The sequence below is a fragment of the Phascolarctos cinereus genome, unplaced genomic scaffold, assembly GCF_003287225.1.
Source record: "Phascolarctos cinereus isolate Bilbo 61053 unplaced genomic scaffold, phaCin_HiC Scaffold_3;HRSCAF=262, whole genome shotgun sequence".
In the NCBI taxonomy this organism is placed as follows: Eukaryota; Metazoa; Chordata; class Mammalia; order Diprotodontia; family Phascolarctidae; genus Phascolarctos; species Phascolarctos cinereus.
Genome location: NW_027555736.1, coordinates 74,841,745 through 74,859,139, shown reverse-complemented (window position 1 = coordinate 74,859,139; position 17,395 = coordinate 74,841,745). Strand labels below are relative to the sequence as shown.

At 38.5% G+C, this 17,395-nt stretch overlaps 1 non-coding gene and 1 pseudogene across 1 annotated transcript; one reads left to right on the top strand and one right to left on the bottom strand.

Moving 5' to 3' along the window:
• Nucleotides 1-392: 392 nt before the first annotated feature.
• LOC144456480 (U6 spliceosomal RNA) lies at nt 393-500 on the bottom strand. The gene has a single exon (XR_013485566.1). It is a non-coding gene; the product is annotated as a U6 spliceosomal RNA (small nuclear RNA).
• Nucleotides 501-5,241: 4,741 nt separating this feature from the next.
• On the top strand, nt 5,242-16,227 carry LOC110215395 (uncharacterized; annotated as a pseudogene).
• Nucleotides 16,228-17,395: the final 1,168 nt, after the last annotated feature.

The following is a 17,395-nucleotide window of genomic DNA, read 5'->3' as shown; positions in this document are numbered from 1 at the left end:
ACCACCTCTTCCCTATTTTTCAAAAAATTGGGGGCATTTGCCTTTGTATAGTCCTGCAGCACCTTTCCCATGCTCCATGACTTTTCATAGATTAAAGACTTAGCTCATCAATCACATCTTTTAGTTCTTTCAAGACCCTGGGACATAGTTTTGTAGGCTTCTTGATTTGAACTCACTGAGGACAGCTAGTTTGTTTCCTATCTTGCTTACTTTAGGTTGATACTACTTATTAACCCTTTTAATTCTGTTCTTCCCAGTCTGGCTAGACTCCTAAGCCCAGTTTGATTTCTACCCTAATTTGGTGCCTCTGTAAGTTGTTTCACATGGAGCCAAATATGTATAGCTTATCCAGATTCAATTTACCTTATTTCATTATCAAGTTCTTATTAACAATACATTTATAAATATTTGTGAAGTTATTGAATCACCCTTGCACAGGATTCATGCTAATCTTCTCTATGTTGTTCCTATTTTAATACGAGTGCTAAAGCCATGTTGCAAATCTGAGAGCTAGTGTAAGTCTACAGATAATAGTAGTTATAGGAACTGATTCAACTTTACAATAAGAGCTATTCCCTAACTGATAAATGGTCTAAAGACGTGAACAAGTAATTCTCAAGGAAAGAAACCCAGACTATGGACATAAGAAAAAATGCTTCCAACAACTGCTAATTAGAGAGATATATTAAAGTAGGTCTGTAATTCCTCTTCACATCTGTCACATTGGCAAAGATGACAGCAAAAGAAAATGGTAAATATTGGACAGTCTATGAGAAAACAGACACATTAATTCATTGTCTGTGGACTTGTGAATGGATGCTGTCGTGTTGTTTGTCTTTTGTTTTCAAAGAGGACCAGTGACATCGTGGGATGATGTCTTGACTTGCTCCTGAAGTGGATTTAAGTGAGGCAAAATTGAACAGAGTCCTCAGCCTCAATCTCTCTTCTGGTCATCAAAGTCCAGTGGCAAAACAAATGCCAAGATGACTGGCTATGGCCCAGGATGTGGTTGATGACTTTGGTGTCTTCAATGTCTAACCAAGCCCTAAGTGCTCTGCAGATCTTGCTTCATCTGCCTTCAAGGCTGTTGGAACAAATTGTTCTCATCTGCTCATTTTGCCATGGAAAGTCTTCACATGCTTGGTGTAAACATCCCTCTAACTCAACAACATGTTTGAGGCCTATCAGTTACCCTCAACCTGGTTTAGTCCATCTGCTAAAACTGTTTTAAATTAAAGGGAGAGGCATGAAAGGTTGTACTGCAGAAATCAAAAGATGAAAAGCAAAAGCAAAGACCATTCTTTCTTGGAGTCACAAGTGAGAACTGGATGACAGGTAGACACCAAAGGTGAATGAGCAGCCCTGAAAAGGACTCAGCAAGCCAACACACCAAAGGTGCTAGTCCTCCCTGAACCTTTCTGGAAAGCAATTTGGAATTAGACACAAAAAGTTATAATAATTATATAGAGACATTTGTCTAGCACTTAAGTTTTGTAAAATGTTTTATATACAGTATCTCATTTGAGCTTATGTGGTAGATACAACAGATTTTATTACATTCTTTTAATAATTGACTTTGCTGATTCTGTTCTTCACAAAATTTAGCTCTCTGTTCTCACAGAGATAAAATTTTGGCTAATATCTGTCCCTGCAATAGCCAGTGCACTTTAGAATGATATGGCAAATCCACACTGAATACCTCAGCATTCAACTTTAGCGTGTTATGAAACTGATGATGCCATGTTGCATTGGAGTGAATGTAGTTAACACCACTTGTAACATGTTGCCAAGTGTCACTTAAAATAGTAGCTTTAACACAGAAATTTTGCTGATGCCAGATACAATGAAAAGAAATGAGAGCATCTGAATTTGTTAATCCTTTTTTTCAATCTGTGCAATAAGCCCTTCATGTTTTCCTGTCATGAAAGGTGCACCATCTGTACATACACTCACTAAATTTACCAAATTCAGTCCAACTTCATGACATTTATCTTGAAAGTGGTTGAAGATATCTATTCCTTATGTTCTGTTCACAAGAGTGCCCAAGCAAGTAACTTTTCATAGCAAAGAAAATCTTCTGTTATTACCTGAATGAAGTATAAAACCTGGGCCAAGTCAGTAGTATCAGTTGATTCACCCAAAGCAATTGAATAATATTTATTTTCCTTTTCAAGTATTGCATGAAGTTATTCTGTAAGTTGAAGGCTAATTCATGCTCCCAATTGGTTATGGTTCTCCTTGAAAGAGGCAGGTGTTTGTACTTTGAAATGTTATCAGGGTCTAAGCACCCTACAACTTTGACAATGCATTCTTTCACAATTTCTATATCACTGAATGGCTTCTTTTTCCCCCCCAAGTATATAAGCTGCTTTATAAGTTGCTTCAGTGGCATTATTTTCAGGTCCTATTGCTGCTTGAAAGAATGGTCTTTGCTTTTGCTTTTCATCTTTTAATTTCTGCAGTACAACCTTTCATGCTTCTCCCTTTAATTTAAAATATTTGTGGTCTTTGTGAGTGTTATAATGCTGATAAGCATTGAATTTTTGCAGTATCACAAAGCAAGCAAATCATCTCATCTTTAGCAGAAACAAGATAATATTGCAATTCCCAATCCTCATTTAAAAAAAAGGTATGTTTTCTTCAGCATTCTCTTGGTCTTTTTTTGACACAATAGGCTGTTAAGCAGACAGAATTAAAAAATACTGTCAAACTGTGCAACTATTCACAAATTCCACTTCAAACAGAAACATAATGCACAGTTGTCAAAAGCTAATAACAGACTGGCATACTTGACCCCCATAAACTCTCACCAACCAGCCTCATGCGGTAGTGGTGCCAGTCAGAGGGGGAAAGTTAGAACTAAATAATGAGTGTAGCAGCTATCAATTTAGCCCTTATGGCTTACTAATGTTCTAAGTGTGCCCGTCAATCTGGGAGGATTATTTCATTGAAACTTATTTTACTCTCTGGTATTTTAAATATTTGGTATTTTAAATGCCAAATATTCATTTTTTAAAATAAAAATATAAAGGACAAACAAAAATATATTAATAAAAATAAAAAGGTTTGTTCTATAAAATTTGAATTCAGTCAAAAGGCCACACTTAAGGACCTAGAAGGCCATATGTGGTCTTAAGGCTGCAGGTTCCCCACCCCTGGTATAGACCATTAGTTCTAAGCAGAATTATTACATTAAGCCACCCCCTCCATAATGCCCTTGTTGGCTATGCAAATAAATCTGAGTACAATAACAAAAGGACTAAATGAAGGTAGTAGTGCTATTGGCCTCAGTTTCTTCATTCTAAAGTTCTGCCTTGATTATGCATACCTGCCTGCCACAGAGTGCTTGACATTGGGCATTCCTGACAGGAACAGACTTCACTGGCTTCTCTATTTAATCAAAGAAAGGCAATCAAAAGAAGATAAATATCTACTAACTTATCTGTGCATTGCCTCAATTTTATAATCCTACTAATAGCAACTCATATTTGCATGGTGCCTTGTGGTTTGCCCAGCACTCTTCTCAGAATAACCCTGTGAGGTATCTTATCTGCCCATTTTACAGATGTGGAAACTAAGGCTTTGAAATTAGGCACCTTCCCCTGGTCACACAACTAATAGGTATCTGAAGCAGCTTTTGTGCCCGGCCTCCTGACTCCAAGTCTGTATATCCTGCCATCTTGTTTTCATGAAAGATTGCTTAAAATCTTTATGAGAATGATCTACACACATTGAAGACATCCTTGATGAAGATATGCATAGGTAATAGGCAGGTTTTCATAAATAGTTTTCTATAGAAGCCCACATCTTCTCAATCACCTAGTTGACCTACATGTAGAGAACACAAGATCCTACAGTGATTGTTGTTTGTTGATTATAAAAAAGCATTGTCTTACCAAGTCTTTACTCCAACTAAGAACCTACAAGACTCCTTGATAGATGCAAATGCATATAACTTTATTCAATTATCCTCTAATTATCAACATAAAACGAGGCTTGAAAAAGAGGAGTAGGCTTGCCAAAGGCTACACTCTTTGTGTGCTGTGGAGGCTGTCCAGCACAGAATCCAAAAAGAAGTGGTACTCCATACAGATGATGAAGTTTCTGTTTGCATATGATCACTGCGCTGATTGCATCAAGTCTTGAAATACTACAGGACTTACTTAGTGAAACTCATGACCACATAAATAAATTGGCCTCACAAGAAACACCAAATGAATAAAGAATGGCTGTTGGGCAGACTTTGACATGCAACTGTATGGGCAATCCATTGTGTTAATTCATTAATACTACTATCTTGGACAGGCATGATAGATTGATAATGAACTGAGGGGCAGCTAGGTGGCGAAGTGGATAGAGCACCGGCCCTGAAGTCAGGAGTACCTGAGTTCAAATCCAGCCTCAGACCAAACACTTGACACTTACTAGCTGTGTGACCCTGGGCAAGTCACTTAACCCCAACTGCCTAAAAAAAAAAGATAATGAACTGGGTTTATAAGAGAATAGAGAAACTGGATAGTAATTTTAATTATCCCAAGCTACTCTCCAATACAAAAGAAAAAATCCCAACACCAATATTCTTCCAGTGATGGATGATCTTCTGAAAAAAAAAACACAACAGAAGAAAGAAAATAGCAAATAGTATGCTTTGATCTGCATTCAAACTCCATAGTTCTTTTCTTTGGATGTGGATAGCATTTTCCATCATGAGGCCTTTGGAGCAGGCTACTTCCTTTTCTGAACATACCTTTCCTACATCCTATCTTTTATACCTCTTCCTTCATATGTCATTATTGTCCATATCATGAAACCTACTTACACTCACCATGCCTTTCTCCATTGACTTTTGAATTATTCACAATTCAGATTTTTTTTTGTTTCCTCTTTATTGTGGTTCTTCCTACTGGCTCTAATTCTTCCTTACAACATGACTAATGTGAAAAATATGTTTAATAGGAATGTATATTTATAGCCTATATCAAATTGCGTATTTTGGGGAGGAAGGTGGGGAAGGAGAGAAAAATTTAAAACTCAAAAGCTTATGAAAGTGTTGATAATTCAAAATGAATTAATTAAAAAAACAAAAGAAAAGGAAGTAGCCTGGTCAATTAGGGAGAGCATAGAATAACAAATGACCACCTTAAGAATACACTGATAGTCATTAAATGCTCAGAGACCACCCTTATTTCTCACACTGCTCTAGTCAGTGGAGTTCCTGTTAGCGCAGACTGCAGTGTAAAGATGGCTAAGTCTAAGAACCATACCACCCACAACCAATCGAAAAAATGGCACAGAAATGGCATTAAGAAGCCTTAGTCACAGAGATACAAGTCTCTGAAAGGGGTTGACCCCAAGTTTCTGAGAAATATGCACTTTGCCAAGAAACACAACAAGAAGGGGCTGAAGAAGATGCAGGCCAACAAATGCCAAAGCTGTCAAGGCCCAAGCAGAGGCCATTAAGGCCATGAGCACCAAGGCCTCCAAGGCCAAGCTCCTCAGGCCTAAGATCCTCAAGCCCAGTACCTGCCATGCTGGCTACGAGATGGCCACCAAGCATCCAGACCCTAGGATCGGCACCAAACGTTCAGGCCCTAGGATCACAAAGACTGACTCTAAGGTTTCCAGAACCACTGACCCCAAGGCTGCCAAGCCCGCTGACCCCAAATTCACCAAGTCTGCCCCCAATGTCAGTAAGTCTGATCCCAAGGCTACCAAATCTGGCCCCAAGGCCACCAAATCTGATGCCAAGATCACCAAGTCTCATGCCAAGATCACCAAGTCTGATTCCAAGGCCACCAAGTCCAACCCCAATGCAGCCAAGTCTGATCCTAAGGCCACAAAGCACAGTGATTCCAAGGCTGCTAAGCCTACTGACCCTGAGCTTGATGGGTCCAAACCCAAAGATGGGGCTAGAGCTGCTATCCCAAGCCTTCAAAATAGATGCTTCCGGACAGAACCCTTAACCACGATTTTTTTCCCCAGCCAGGGTATGATTTTTCACTATTTTGTACAAATAAAGGAAATGGTCTGTCATAAGGAAAAAAAATATATACTCAAAGACCTAGAAGGCCTCTATTCTTTTAGGTATTGGGTAAATCCAAAGGATTTATGAAAGGGCTGGGACAAGAATTGTGAAGGATGTGAAGGCATAGATGGATTATGACTTAAGTCATCACAGGATACAATATGGAGCATTCATATTGAGGAAATCAAAGTTCTGCTGAAGTGTGGAAGCATCTACCACAACATTCTGTTTTCTTTTCTTTTTTCTTAAAGATAGTAAGCACTGGACAATTTAGCAATCCTATGGCATTTTCTACTTATTCCATATGATGAGCAAGAAATCATGCATTAATCTTTCCCCTTGAATATCACTTGGTTGGCATTATATCCTTGTAGAAGCCATGTGCTCTTCTCTGCCTTCCTTTCTTTGTTGAGTCCTTTTTCAGCTACGTCCAACTCTTTGTGACTCAATTTGGAGATTTCTTGCAAAGATACTGGAATGGTTTGCCATTTCCTTCACCTGCTCATTTTGCAGATGAGGAAACTGAGGTAAACAGGGTTAAATGACCTGCCCAGGGTCACATAGCTAGTAAGTGTTAGAGGCCAGATTTGAATTCAGGTAGATGAGTCTTCTTGATTCTAAACTTAGTGCTCCATCCATTGCTCCACAGAGCTTCTTAGCTCAGAGGAATTAGATCAAATATTTGACTAACCACCTCAGGATATTCAGAACTGGCTCTTATCTTAGATTTTACAAGTCCTTAAGACGCAGGAAACTGGAGAAGGAAATGACAAAACTACTTCAGTCTATTTGCCAAGAAAACCCTAAATGGGGTCACTAAGAGTCAGGCACAGCTGAACAGCACCAAATGACAAAATAAGGGGTGGGAAATAGGTAACCAGATCACTCTTTAAATATGGGAAGGGCTGTCTTGTGAAGGAGAAACTACATGTCTCCTACTTCTGTCCAGAAGGGAAGAACTTAAACCAAGGAGGAAGATCTTGGCTCAGTGTTGGAACTTACTCAGTTGTCTGATAGTAGAAGGGTTTCCTGGTGACAGTGCCCTCCCTGTCATTACAGGTAGTGGAAGCTGGATGTGACCTTTTGTCAGAAGGTGGTAGAAAGGCGACTTGCGATGGGTGAGGAGTTGGACTATAAGCTTCTAAGAACTCTCCTAGCCCTAGGATTTCCTCACTGTGTGCTCCTAGCTCCTCTACACATCTAGCTTCTGTGAAGATATGCTGCCTTGCATGTTTTAAATTTGTATTTATCAAAGGAAATGGAATAAATTAAAAGGAGTGAGGTGAGAAGAAAAACAATGTGAGATTTGACATTAATACTGTAGATCTCCTCTCAGCAGGAATGACTGATCTATCTGAAAAAGACCCTACTAAAGTTCAGTGGTTCTGGGCTGGGCTGAAGTAAAAAGGATGAACAATTCTGGAGACTTCCAGTCAAAATGGCCAATGGGCATCTTTCACTTTCCAATTTTTTGCCACCACAAAAAGAGCTGCTGTAAAGGGCAGCTGGTGGTGCGGTGGATAGACCTCTGCTTTGGAGTCAGGAGAACCTGAGTTCAAATCTGGCTTCATACACTTGACACTTACTAGCTGTGTGACCCTGAGCAAGTCGCTTAACCCAGATTGCCTCACCAAAAAGCCAAAAAGAAAAAAAAAAGGAGCTACTGTAAATGAACTTCTATTTCTTTTATCTCTTTTGGGTATAAGCCTACCAGTGGTATAGCTGAGTCAAAGGGCATGCAAAATTTAGTGACTTCTTGTGTACAATCCCAAATTGCTTACCAGAAAGATTGTATTTATTCACAAGTCCACCAACAGCGCATCTATGTGCCTGTTTTCTAAAAACCCTTCCAACATTTATCATTTTCCTTTTTGTCATGTTTGCCAATCTGATGGGTGTGAAGTAGAATCTCAGAATTGCTTTAATTTTCATTTATCTAGTTAGTAGTGCTGTGAAGCATTTTTTTTCATATAGCTGTAGATAGCCTGGGTTTCTTCCTTTGAGAACTGCTTATTTATATCCTTAGACCATATATCAATTAGAGAGTGGCTCTTATTTAAATCAGTTCCTTATATATCTTGGAAATGAGATCTTTATCAGAGAAACTTGTTGAAAAAAAAATTTTTCCCAGTTAATTATTTCCCTTTGACCTTAGCTTTATTGAATTTCTTTGTGCAAAAAAATTCTTAATTTTATCAAATCAGAATTAACCATCTTATTATCTTTGATTCTCTCTCTCTCTTATTTGGTCATGAACTTTTCTTCTGGTCAAACATCTGATAGACAATTTTTTCCATGTTTATCTAATTTGTTTATGATACGACTTTTTCTATCTAGGCCACATATCCCAGCTTATCTTGGTAGAAAGCATGAGTATTGGTCTCAGTCTAATTTCTTCCGTACTACTGCCTGATTTTCCCAACAGTTTGGGGTTGTTTTTTTTAATCACATAGAAAGTCCTTATCCCAGTAGCTGAGGTCTTTGTCTTTATTGAATACCAGGCTACTAGATACATTTGCTTCTGTATGTTGGGTGCCTAATCTATTCTGATTGATACCTTTATTTTTTAACCATTACTAAATTGTTTTGAGAATAGCTGTTTGTAGTATAGTTTGAGATTTGACATAGTGAGACCCATTTCATTCTGACTCTCTCATTATTTCCTTTGATATTCTTGACCTTCTTTGCCTCTATAAGAATTTCATTATTTTTAGTCCTATAAAGTAATCTTTGATATTTTGATTAATATGGCATAAGTAAATTAATTAAAGCAGTATTTTCATTTTTATTATACTAACTTGTCCTACCCATAAGTGATTCATATTTTTTTTTCCAATTACTTAGGTCTATATTTCTGTAACAGGGGTTTGTAGATACACTTATACAGTTCTTATGTGTCTCTTTGGTAGACTGACTCCCAAGCATTTTATACATTCTGTAGTTGTTTTAAATGGAATTTATCTTTCTATCTCTTACTGCTGGATTTTATTGGTATTTTACAGAAATGCTGAAATGTATGTCGATTTTTTTATATCCTTCAAGTTTCCTAAAGGCATTGTTTCATTTAATTTTTAAATTTTATTGAGGGTGATAAGTAAGAAAAAGCAAAAAAAAAAACCCCGAAGTTCTGGAGTGGGGGAGGGTTCTGTCCTGAGGGCCTGAAGAAGGGAAAGAGAAGGGAGAATAAAAGGAATACTAGTAGAAAAGAGGAAGAAAAGGGTGGAACTTGCTAATTCTCAAAATTGAGATGTATTTTTAAAAGGAGGCATACAAACATGGAGGAAGAGATGAGAGAGACACCCAGGGAAACCCGACTTAGCTAAAACGGACAAAGGAGGGTTGAACATACACACCCAGAGTTTGGTAAAGAAATATATTAAACTCTGTAGAAAGATAAAGCAAAGAAGAACTATAGATCAATATCACCAATGAATATACATTCAAAATGTTTAAATAAAAATTCTGTCCAACAGTCTATGGCAATTCACCCCAAAATCATTTGTTATTAGCCTGGAAACACCTACATGAACTGATGAAGAGTGAAATAAGAAAAGCCAAGAAAAAATATACACAATGATAATAACAATGGAAATGGAAAGAACAACAGCCACAAAACAATTAAAAGTGAATGTTGCAGAATTATAAGAAGAACAATCATGGCCCCAAAGAACTACCAGGAGACATCCTTTCCCTCCTTTGTGGAGGTGGGAGATCTCCAGGTGCAAAACATTGCATGTATGTCCAGATTTTATTTTGATATGTTGATCAGTTTTGCTGATTTTTTTCTCTTCTTCCTCTTTTTCTTTTTGTCTTAAAATTACTATTTGTTATAAAGTATTACTGTCTAGGAGGAAGGGGAAGGATGCAGAGAGAGATCTAGGCAATATGAAAACAAAAGATCAATATAATTTTTTTTAAAAGAAACAAGTCAAAATCAATAGGGAGAAAAGCAGAGATAGGAACAGGGAGTGGGTTAGGAGGGAAGTTAATACTGGGATGGGAATATGAAGCAAAACAAACCTCCTGATCCTATGCAGAGATTAATAGGCAAAAAGGAAAAGCAAAGAAAAGAACTAGAATCTGAAGAAGTGAGTAAAATTTCCTCTTAGACAACTAGGGAATGGCTGAACAACTGGTGGTACAGAAGTGCAGTAGTTTATTATCGTGTCATAAGAAATGATGAAAGGAATATTTTGGAGAAATCCAGGAAGGTTTGTATGAAGTGATAGAGTGAAGTGAGCAGTACCAAGACAGCAATTTATAAAAGGACAGCAATATTATGAATATAAACTACTTCGAAAGACTAAAGAACTTTGATCAATGCAATGACCAACTATGTCCCCAGAGAACCCATGATGAAGTATGTTAGGCACCTTCTGACAGAGAGGTAAAGGACACAGGATCCAGAAAAAGATACATTTTTGGACAAGGTCACTGGGTATGTTCATTTGGCTTAACTATGCTTATTTGTTACAATGGTTGACAAGAGGTCCCTTCCACCTGCAGTTGGGCAGGGGTGGGGGTGGGGCCTAATTTCATTGGAACAAGTGGCTAACAGTATAATTTTTTTAAAAAGTCATTCATTGATAGGCTTTTTTAATGTACCAAAGAAAACAGAGAAGCAGGACAATTTTGCAATTAACATATAGAATTTATTATATCTTTTTTCTTAAAAAACAAAGAATCAGAAGAACAAAAGGTCAAGAATATCAAATGAATTAATGAAAAAGATATAAAGAAAGGAGGTTTAGTAATACCAGATCTTAAACTATATTATAAGCAGTAATTATCACAACTATCCAATAGTGGCTAAGAAATAGAATGGTAGACCAATGGAACGGAGTAGACATGACAATACACAGTAGTAAATGATTACAATAATCTTGGGTTTGACAAACTTAAAGATTTAAGCTTTTGAAATAAGAATTCACTATTTGGTAAAAATTGTTGGGGAAACTGAAAAGCGGTTTGGCAGAAATTGGGCATAGACCAGAATCTTACACCATTTACCAAGGTAGGTCAAAATGGATACATGACCTAGATATAAAGGCACATACCATAAGAAAATTATAACATGGAACATATTACCTACCATACTTATGGATAGGAGAAGAATTTATGAATAAACAAGAGATAGAGAGCATTGTGAGAAGCAAAATGTATAATTTTGATTGCATTAAATTGAAAAGGTTTTGTATAAATAAAACCTATGTAGCCAAGATTAGAAGGCAAGCAGAAAATTGAGGGAGGGAGGGAATTTTACAGACAGTTTCTCAGATAAAGGTCTCATATCTCAAACATATAGAGAACTTTGTCAAATTTATAAAAATACAAATCATTCCCCAATTGATAAATGGTCAAAGGATATGAATAGGCAGTTTTTCAATGAAGAAATCAAAACTATATGTAATCATATGGAAAAATGCTCTAAATCATTATTAATTAGAAAAATGCATGAAACAACTTTGAGATATCATCTTATACTTATCAGATTGGATAAAATGATAGAAGGGGAAAATGACAAACGTTGAAGGGTATGTAGAAAAATTGGGACACTGATACACTATTGGTAGAACTGTGAAGTGATCCAACCATTTTGGAGAGCAATCTGGAATTATGCCAAAAAGAGCTATAAAACTGCAGTTTTATAGCTGCATACCCTTTGACCCAGCAATACCAGTATTAGGTGTATTTCCCAAAGTGATCAGGAAAAAAGGAAAAGAACCTACATGTTCTAAAATATTTATAGCCACTCTCCTCGTGGTAGCAAAGAACTGGAAATTGAAGGGGTGTCCATCAATTGGGAAATGGCTCCCCAAGTTGTGGTATGTAATTGTCATGGAATACTACCGTGCTGTAAGAAATGATGAGCTGGCTGATTTGAGAAAAACATGGAAAGACTTGCACGAAATAATGAAAAATGAAATGGGCAGAATGAAGAGAGCAGAGAATACTGTATATGGTAACAGCAATATTGTTTGAAGAACATCTGTGAAGGACTAAATTATTCTGACTATTATAAATACTCAAATCAACTATAAAGAATCCATGAGGGAAGATACTATCTACCTCCAGAGAAAAAACTGATAAATTGAAGCATGCAAAGTATGGGGTGTGTGTGTGTGTGTATGTGTGTGTGTATATGCATACATATACATATATGTGTATATATACATATATACACATGTGTATGTGTGTATACACATACACATGCACACATACACATATATGTGTATATATACATACACACACACATATATGTCAAATGGTGGCCTTCTCTAGTGCTGAATGGGAAGGGAGGGAAGGAGATAGTTTGGAACTTAAAATGTAACAAAAAATGAACAAAATCAATCTATTAATTATTTTTGTAAAGGTAAAGGGTATGAAATAGAGATTTTTATAGAATTCTCATTTTGTGTTCCACTCTGTATATGGAAGTGCTCTTGTGTGTGTGTGTGTGTGTGTGTGTGTGTGTGTTTAAATTCAGAATAAAAGCTTTTTTCCCCCCAAAAGATTCTTAAAAGATAACTGAATATGCTGGCTGGAAGAAAGGCAGGGTTACCAATCCTTTTTCTAGAATGACAGGACCTGTTGTCTGTTTAACATGCTCTCCACTCTACCTGCCCAGTGTGTGTGCTGGATGCTTCAATTGGTCCATGCTATTAGGCACTTCCTCTACCAATGCAAGTCACAATCCTTCCTTATATTCTTATTTTACGGGATTTTTGCCCAGAGGTGTTTAAACACTGCTTCTCAGGAAAAAAAATTTTTAACTTTTAAACTTTAAATTTAACCTAGATTATTAATATTTTCTCAGGGGTGGGGCTGTAAACAATCAACAAAACAATGAATCAAGGCCTGATTTGTATCATTTTCCTGTTTCTGAGACGTCAAGGCTCACAATGAACATTTAACAAATTGTTCTTGGAAGATGGGACAAGCTGGTTCAGGCATAACCCTATCTTGTTCCTAGCTTCCCAGCCTGGCACAGTGCCATGTACAAATAAGAAGGTATTAGGCTGTGTATCATTGGTTTGGTTTTTTAAATAATAATCATCTTCTTGGCCCCCCTTAGATTTCTCTTCCTTCTGCCATTTGCCATGGATTTCTTTCTTGTGAAATATGTAACTCTCCAGTCTGTGTAATAAACAACATAAATTCCACCATCTCTCTCTGCACAGAAGTAAGCAGCCACTCCATGGTCTCCCACCCACTCACTTGCTACCTAGGCTGATGAGAGAAACAAGAAGAGAACATGAAATTCTGTGCCGGCATGGACCACTTTTAGAGTGCCGTGCAAGTTGTGGTTGCCGCAGTCATAGGGATGACCCTGACAAACAGGAGGTAATCAGGATAGTGCAAGGATTTGGATACCTTGCCATACAATGAAGGATCTAGGGGAGGGGCGAGGAACCTGGAACGTGGCCTCAAGGCCGCAGGTTCACCACCCCTGAACTAGGGTATTCACTATGGAGAAGAGAATATTTCAGAAGTGATATGATGAATAATCTTCAGGTATTTTAATATTTATCACCTGGAAGAGAGATTAGATTTGTTCTCCTAGACTCCTAGAATGAGGACTAAAAGGTAGAATATTTAGGCTTGATGGGCAGGAAACACTTCCTAACAATCAGAGTTCTTCGAAAGTAGAATGGGGCACCTTGGGAAGGAGCAAGTTCCACCTCTTCCTAGGCCTTTAACAATGACCCAATGACCATTCGTCAAAGACGTAGGAGAGAGGATTCCATTTCAGATGTGTTTTCTGAGGTCCCATCCAGCTCTGAGATTTTGTAACTCTAAACCATCCAGGTAAACGGCCATACCACCCCTTTTAACTGTGCCTTCTTTCCTATAAATCCGTGTTCTGCTGGATCCGTTGACCCCTGCTACTTTGACTGATTAAGAGTTTTATGGCCACACCACCTGCCTTATTTCACCTCATTGCTATCTAATTGATGACCACACAATCAGACTTTTGACTTGTCCTTGCTCTAGGGAGTTGCCCCCATTCTGAATCCTTGTGAACTTTGATCAGAGCTAATTTGGAGTTCAGGAATGCTGGAGGAATTGGAGCTGTGACTGGGGAAGTTCAGGTTACTGGAGCATAATATCAAGGACAGAGGGGGAAACAGGCTTCTCTCTTACTTGTTTCCATATACTCAATACACTGACCTCATTTCTGGGTCAAAGGAGGACCCAAAAAAGTGTATACAAAGGTGTATGAATTGGCAAGTGAGAGTTCTAAGGCAGCATAGGGAGAATAGCTAAGGGATCAGCCTTGGAATCAAGAAGACTTGGGTCCTAGTACTGACTCTAACATATACTGGGTGAGACAACGGACAAATCACTTAACCTCTTAACACCCCCAAACAACCTGCTAAGACTCAAAGATGAGAGGTAGATCTGCTTTGGTGGAGAGAGTTCCCAACCAGACCAGATGTTGAGCTGTCCTAGCTCTGTATCACAGTATTCTAGCCTACAGGAGCTACACTCTGTGAAATAAATTTGTACCCTTACAGCCTCTACTTTACGATTTAAACCTAGGTCAGAATGCTTTCTGTCTTATGTATAGCATCAGATAGTAACACAGGTTCACCAAAACAAACTATGAACAAAAATAGATGGAAAGTGCTTCTGGACATAAACAACGATAAGGCTCTATCTACTCACTGCTTGCTCACTGAGACCTGTCCCCCACCCCCACCCCACACCCATTCCCATCACCTAGCCCAATATCTCTAAGACCAGGCACCTGCTTGCACTTTGCACAGTTCTTTCTAAAGAGATGTTATTTTTAAAATTTAATTGTATTTGAGCAGGAGGGTGTGGGGGAGAAAGGAATGAGCAGTTAATAAGTAACAGACTCGATTCTAAAAAGCAGCTAATAAACCAGATGTCCCATGATGAGCTTGGTTCTGTACCTGAAGGCCAATGGAGATCACTTTGGCATTCAGCACCCCCTAGAGGAGTTATTCATATATAGTGTAAGCAAACAGCTCAAATTCATTTGTATGTGGAGTCTTAAGACTTATGTTCATGGGACCATAGGATTGAGATCTAGAAGGGATCTTAGAATTCAGTTCAATTCAACAAATACATATCTTTCACTTCTCTCTCCTTCCCCTACCCTGATTCACTGGTTGAGGTGGAGGAGTTGGAATAAGCTTTGCTCCCCATTACCATATGCAGGCTCTACCTCTATCACTATCATTCAGTGATCTCTTCTCTTTTATAATTCATCCAGTCCATATTGATCACCCAAGCCAGATTCTGGTAGCTATTATCTATTCGCCTGTCAGGAGACTCTTTAATGAATTCAGTGCCTGGCTCACAGTCTTTCTCTCCTCCCCAGTTCCTTCCCTCATGCTAAAGGACTTCAACATAAATATTGATAATCCCTCAAACACTAACACTTTCCGTTTCCTCAATTTACTCATTTGCCATGACCTATCCCATTGCCCACAAACGTTCCACTTCCATGTCCATAAACTCTGAAATTCCTTTTTCTTATCATAATCCTCTGTTTTTCCATCTTCCCTTATGCCTTATGACCCCTAATCACATTCTCTGTTTTCACTGTGACTTCCAATTCCTCCACCCCTCAGTTCTTTCCCAAGCAATCACCCCTGCACTGGCTGCATTCTCCTCCTTTTCCTATCTTTAGTCCTTGGTGAACCAGTTCAGCTCTACACTGTCCTCTTGAGTCCCTTCAGTCCTTTGCCTCTTATTCAATCCCTAATCATGCCCTGGCAAGCTCCAACCTTGGATTTGCCAAAACATAATCTCAACTTGACCTTCACTATAGTAAGGCAACCCTTTTACTCCCCAATCAATTCACTATCCCATTCACCACTATGGCTTTTCCAAACTTTTTTATCCTTCTTCAAACCTCCTATAGCTCTTCTCTACCCCCACCTTCTCAGCTAAAAATCTTGCCTCCTGTTTCATTGAAAAAAAATTGCGACCATTTGTTAAGAGCTCTCCCTTCTCTCCTCCTTATCTCACATCACTCATATCCTTCCCCTATTCTGTCCTCCTTCACTCCTGTTTCACATGAGGAGGAGGTTCTTCTTCTCCAGCAATCTTCTCCAATAGATTTCCCCCTTAATCATCTTTATTCTTTCAATAATTTTTCAGTCTCTATCGGCTACTTCCCTGCTGCCTGCAAACACATCCAAGTCTATAGACGCCCCCATTCTTAAAAAAAACCCTCACTTGATTCATCCATTCCCACTAGCTTTTATCCTATATCTCACCCATGATGCATGGCAGCAACATCTTGAGAAAGCTGTCTACAACAAGTGCCTCCACTTCCTTTCCTCTCATTCTCTACTTTACTCTCTGTGGTCTGGCTTCTGACCTCACTATTCAATTGCAAATGCTCTTTCCAAAGTTACCAGAGATCTCTTCATTGTCAAATCTGAAGACCTTTTATCAATCCGCATCCTTCTTGACCTTTCTACAGCCTTTGACACTGTCAGTACCCTCTTCTCCTTGATATGACACTAGTCTCTCCTGGCTCTCCTCTTACCTGTCTGTCTGATCATTCATTTTCAGTCTCCCTTGCTAGATCTTCATCTAGATGGCAACTACTAACCATGGGTGTCCCCTAAATTTTTGTCTTGAGCCCTCTTGTCTTCTCTCTGTATTCTGTTTTACTTGGTGATTTCATCAACCCCCATGGATTCAATTTTCATCTCTTTGCAGATTATTCTTAGAACCATTTATCTAGCTCTATCTTCTCTCCTAAATCCAGTCTTGTACCTCCAACTGCCTACTGGGAATCTCAAACATAAACATCTTAAATTCAACATGTCCGTATCAGAATTCATTATCTTTTCCCAAAACTCTCTCCTCTTCCTAACTTCCCTATTGCTGTCAAGGGCACCATCATCCAGTCACCAAGGCTTTCATGCCAACCTAGGCACCCTCAACTCCTCACTCTCATTCCTCATATCATTCCTTTTTCCAAGTACTGTCCATTCTATCTTGATAACATTTTCAGATATGCCTCTTTCTCTCTCTTGACACTGCCACTACCATTGTATAAGCCTTCATCATCTCATGCCTAGACTAGACTACTGGTTGTTCTCCTTGCTGCAAATCTCTCCCTACTCTAGTCCATCCTCTGCTCAGCTACTAGGTGGCACAGTGGATAGAGATCCAGTCTTGGAGTCAGGAGGACCTGAGTTTAAATCTGACTTCAGACACTTGATGCTTACTAGCTGTGTGACCCTGGGCAAGTCACTTAAGCCTGATTACCTCACCAAAAAAAAAGCAGGAGGGAAACAAAGTGATCTTCCTAAAGCACACTATCGTCCTCAACTCCCCCATTGAAAAATTCCAGTGGTTCCCTCATATCTCTAGAAT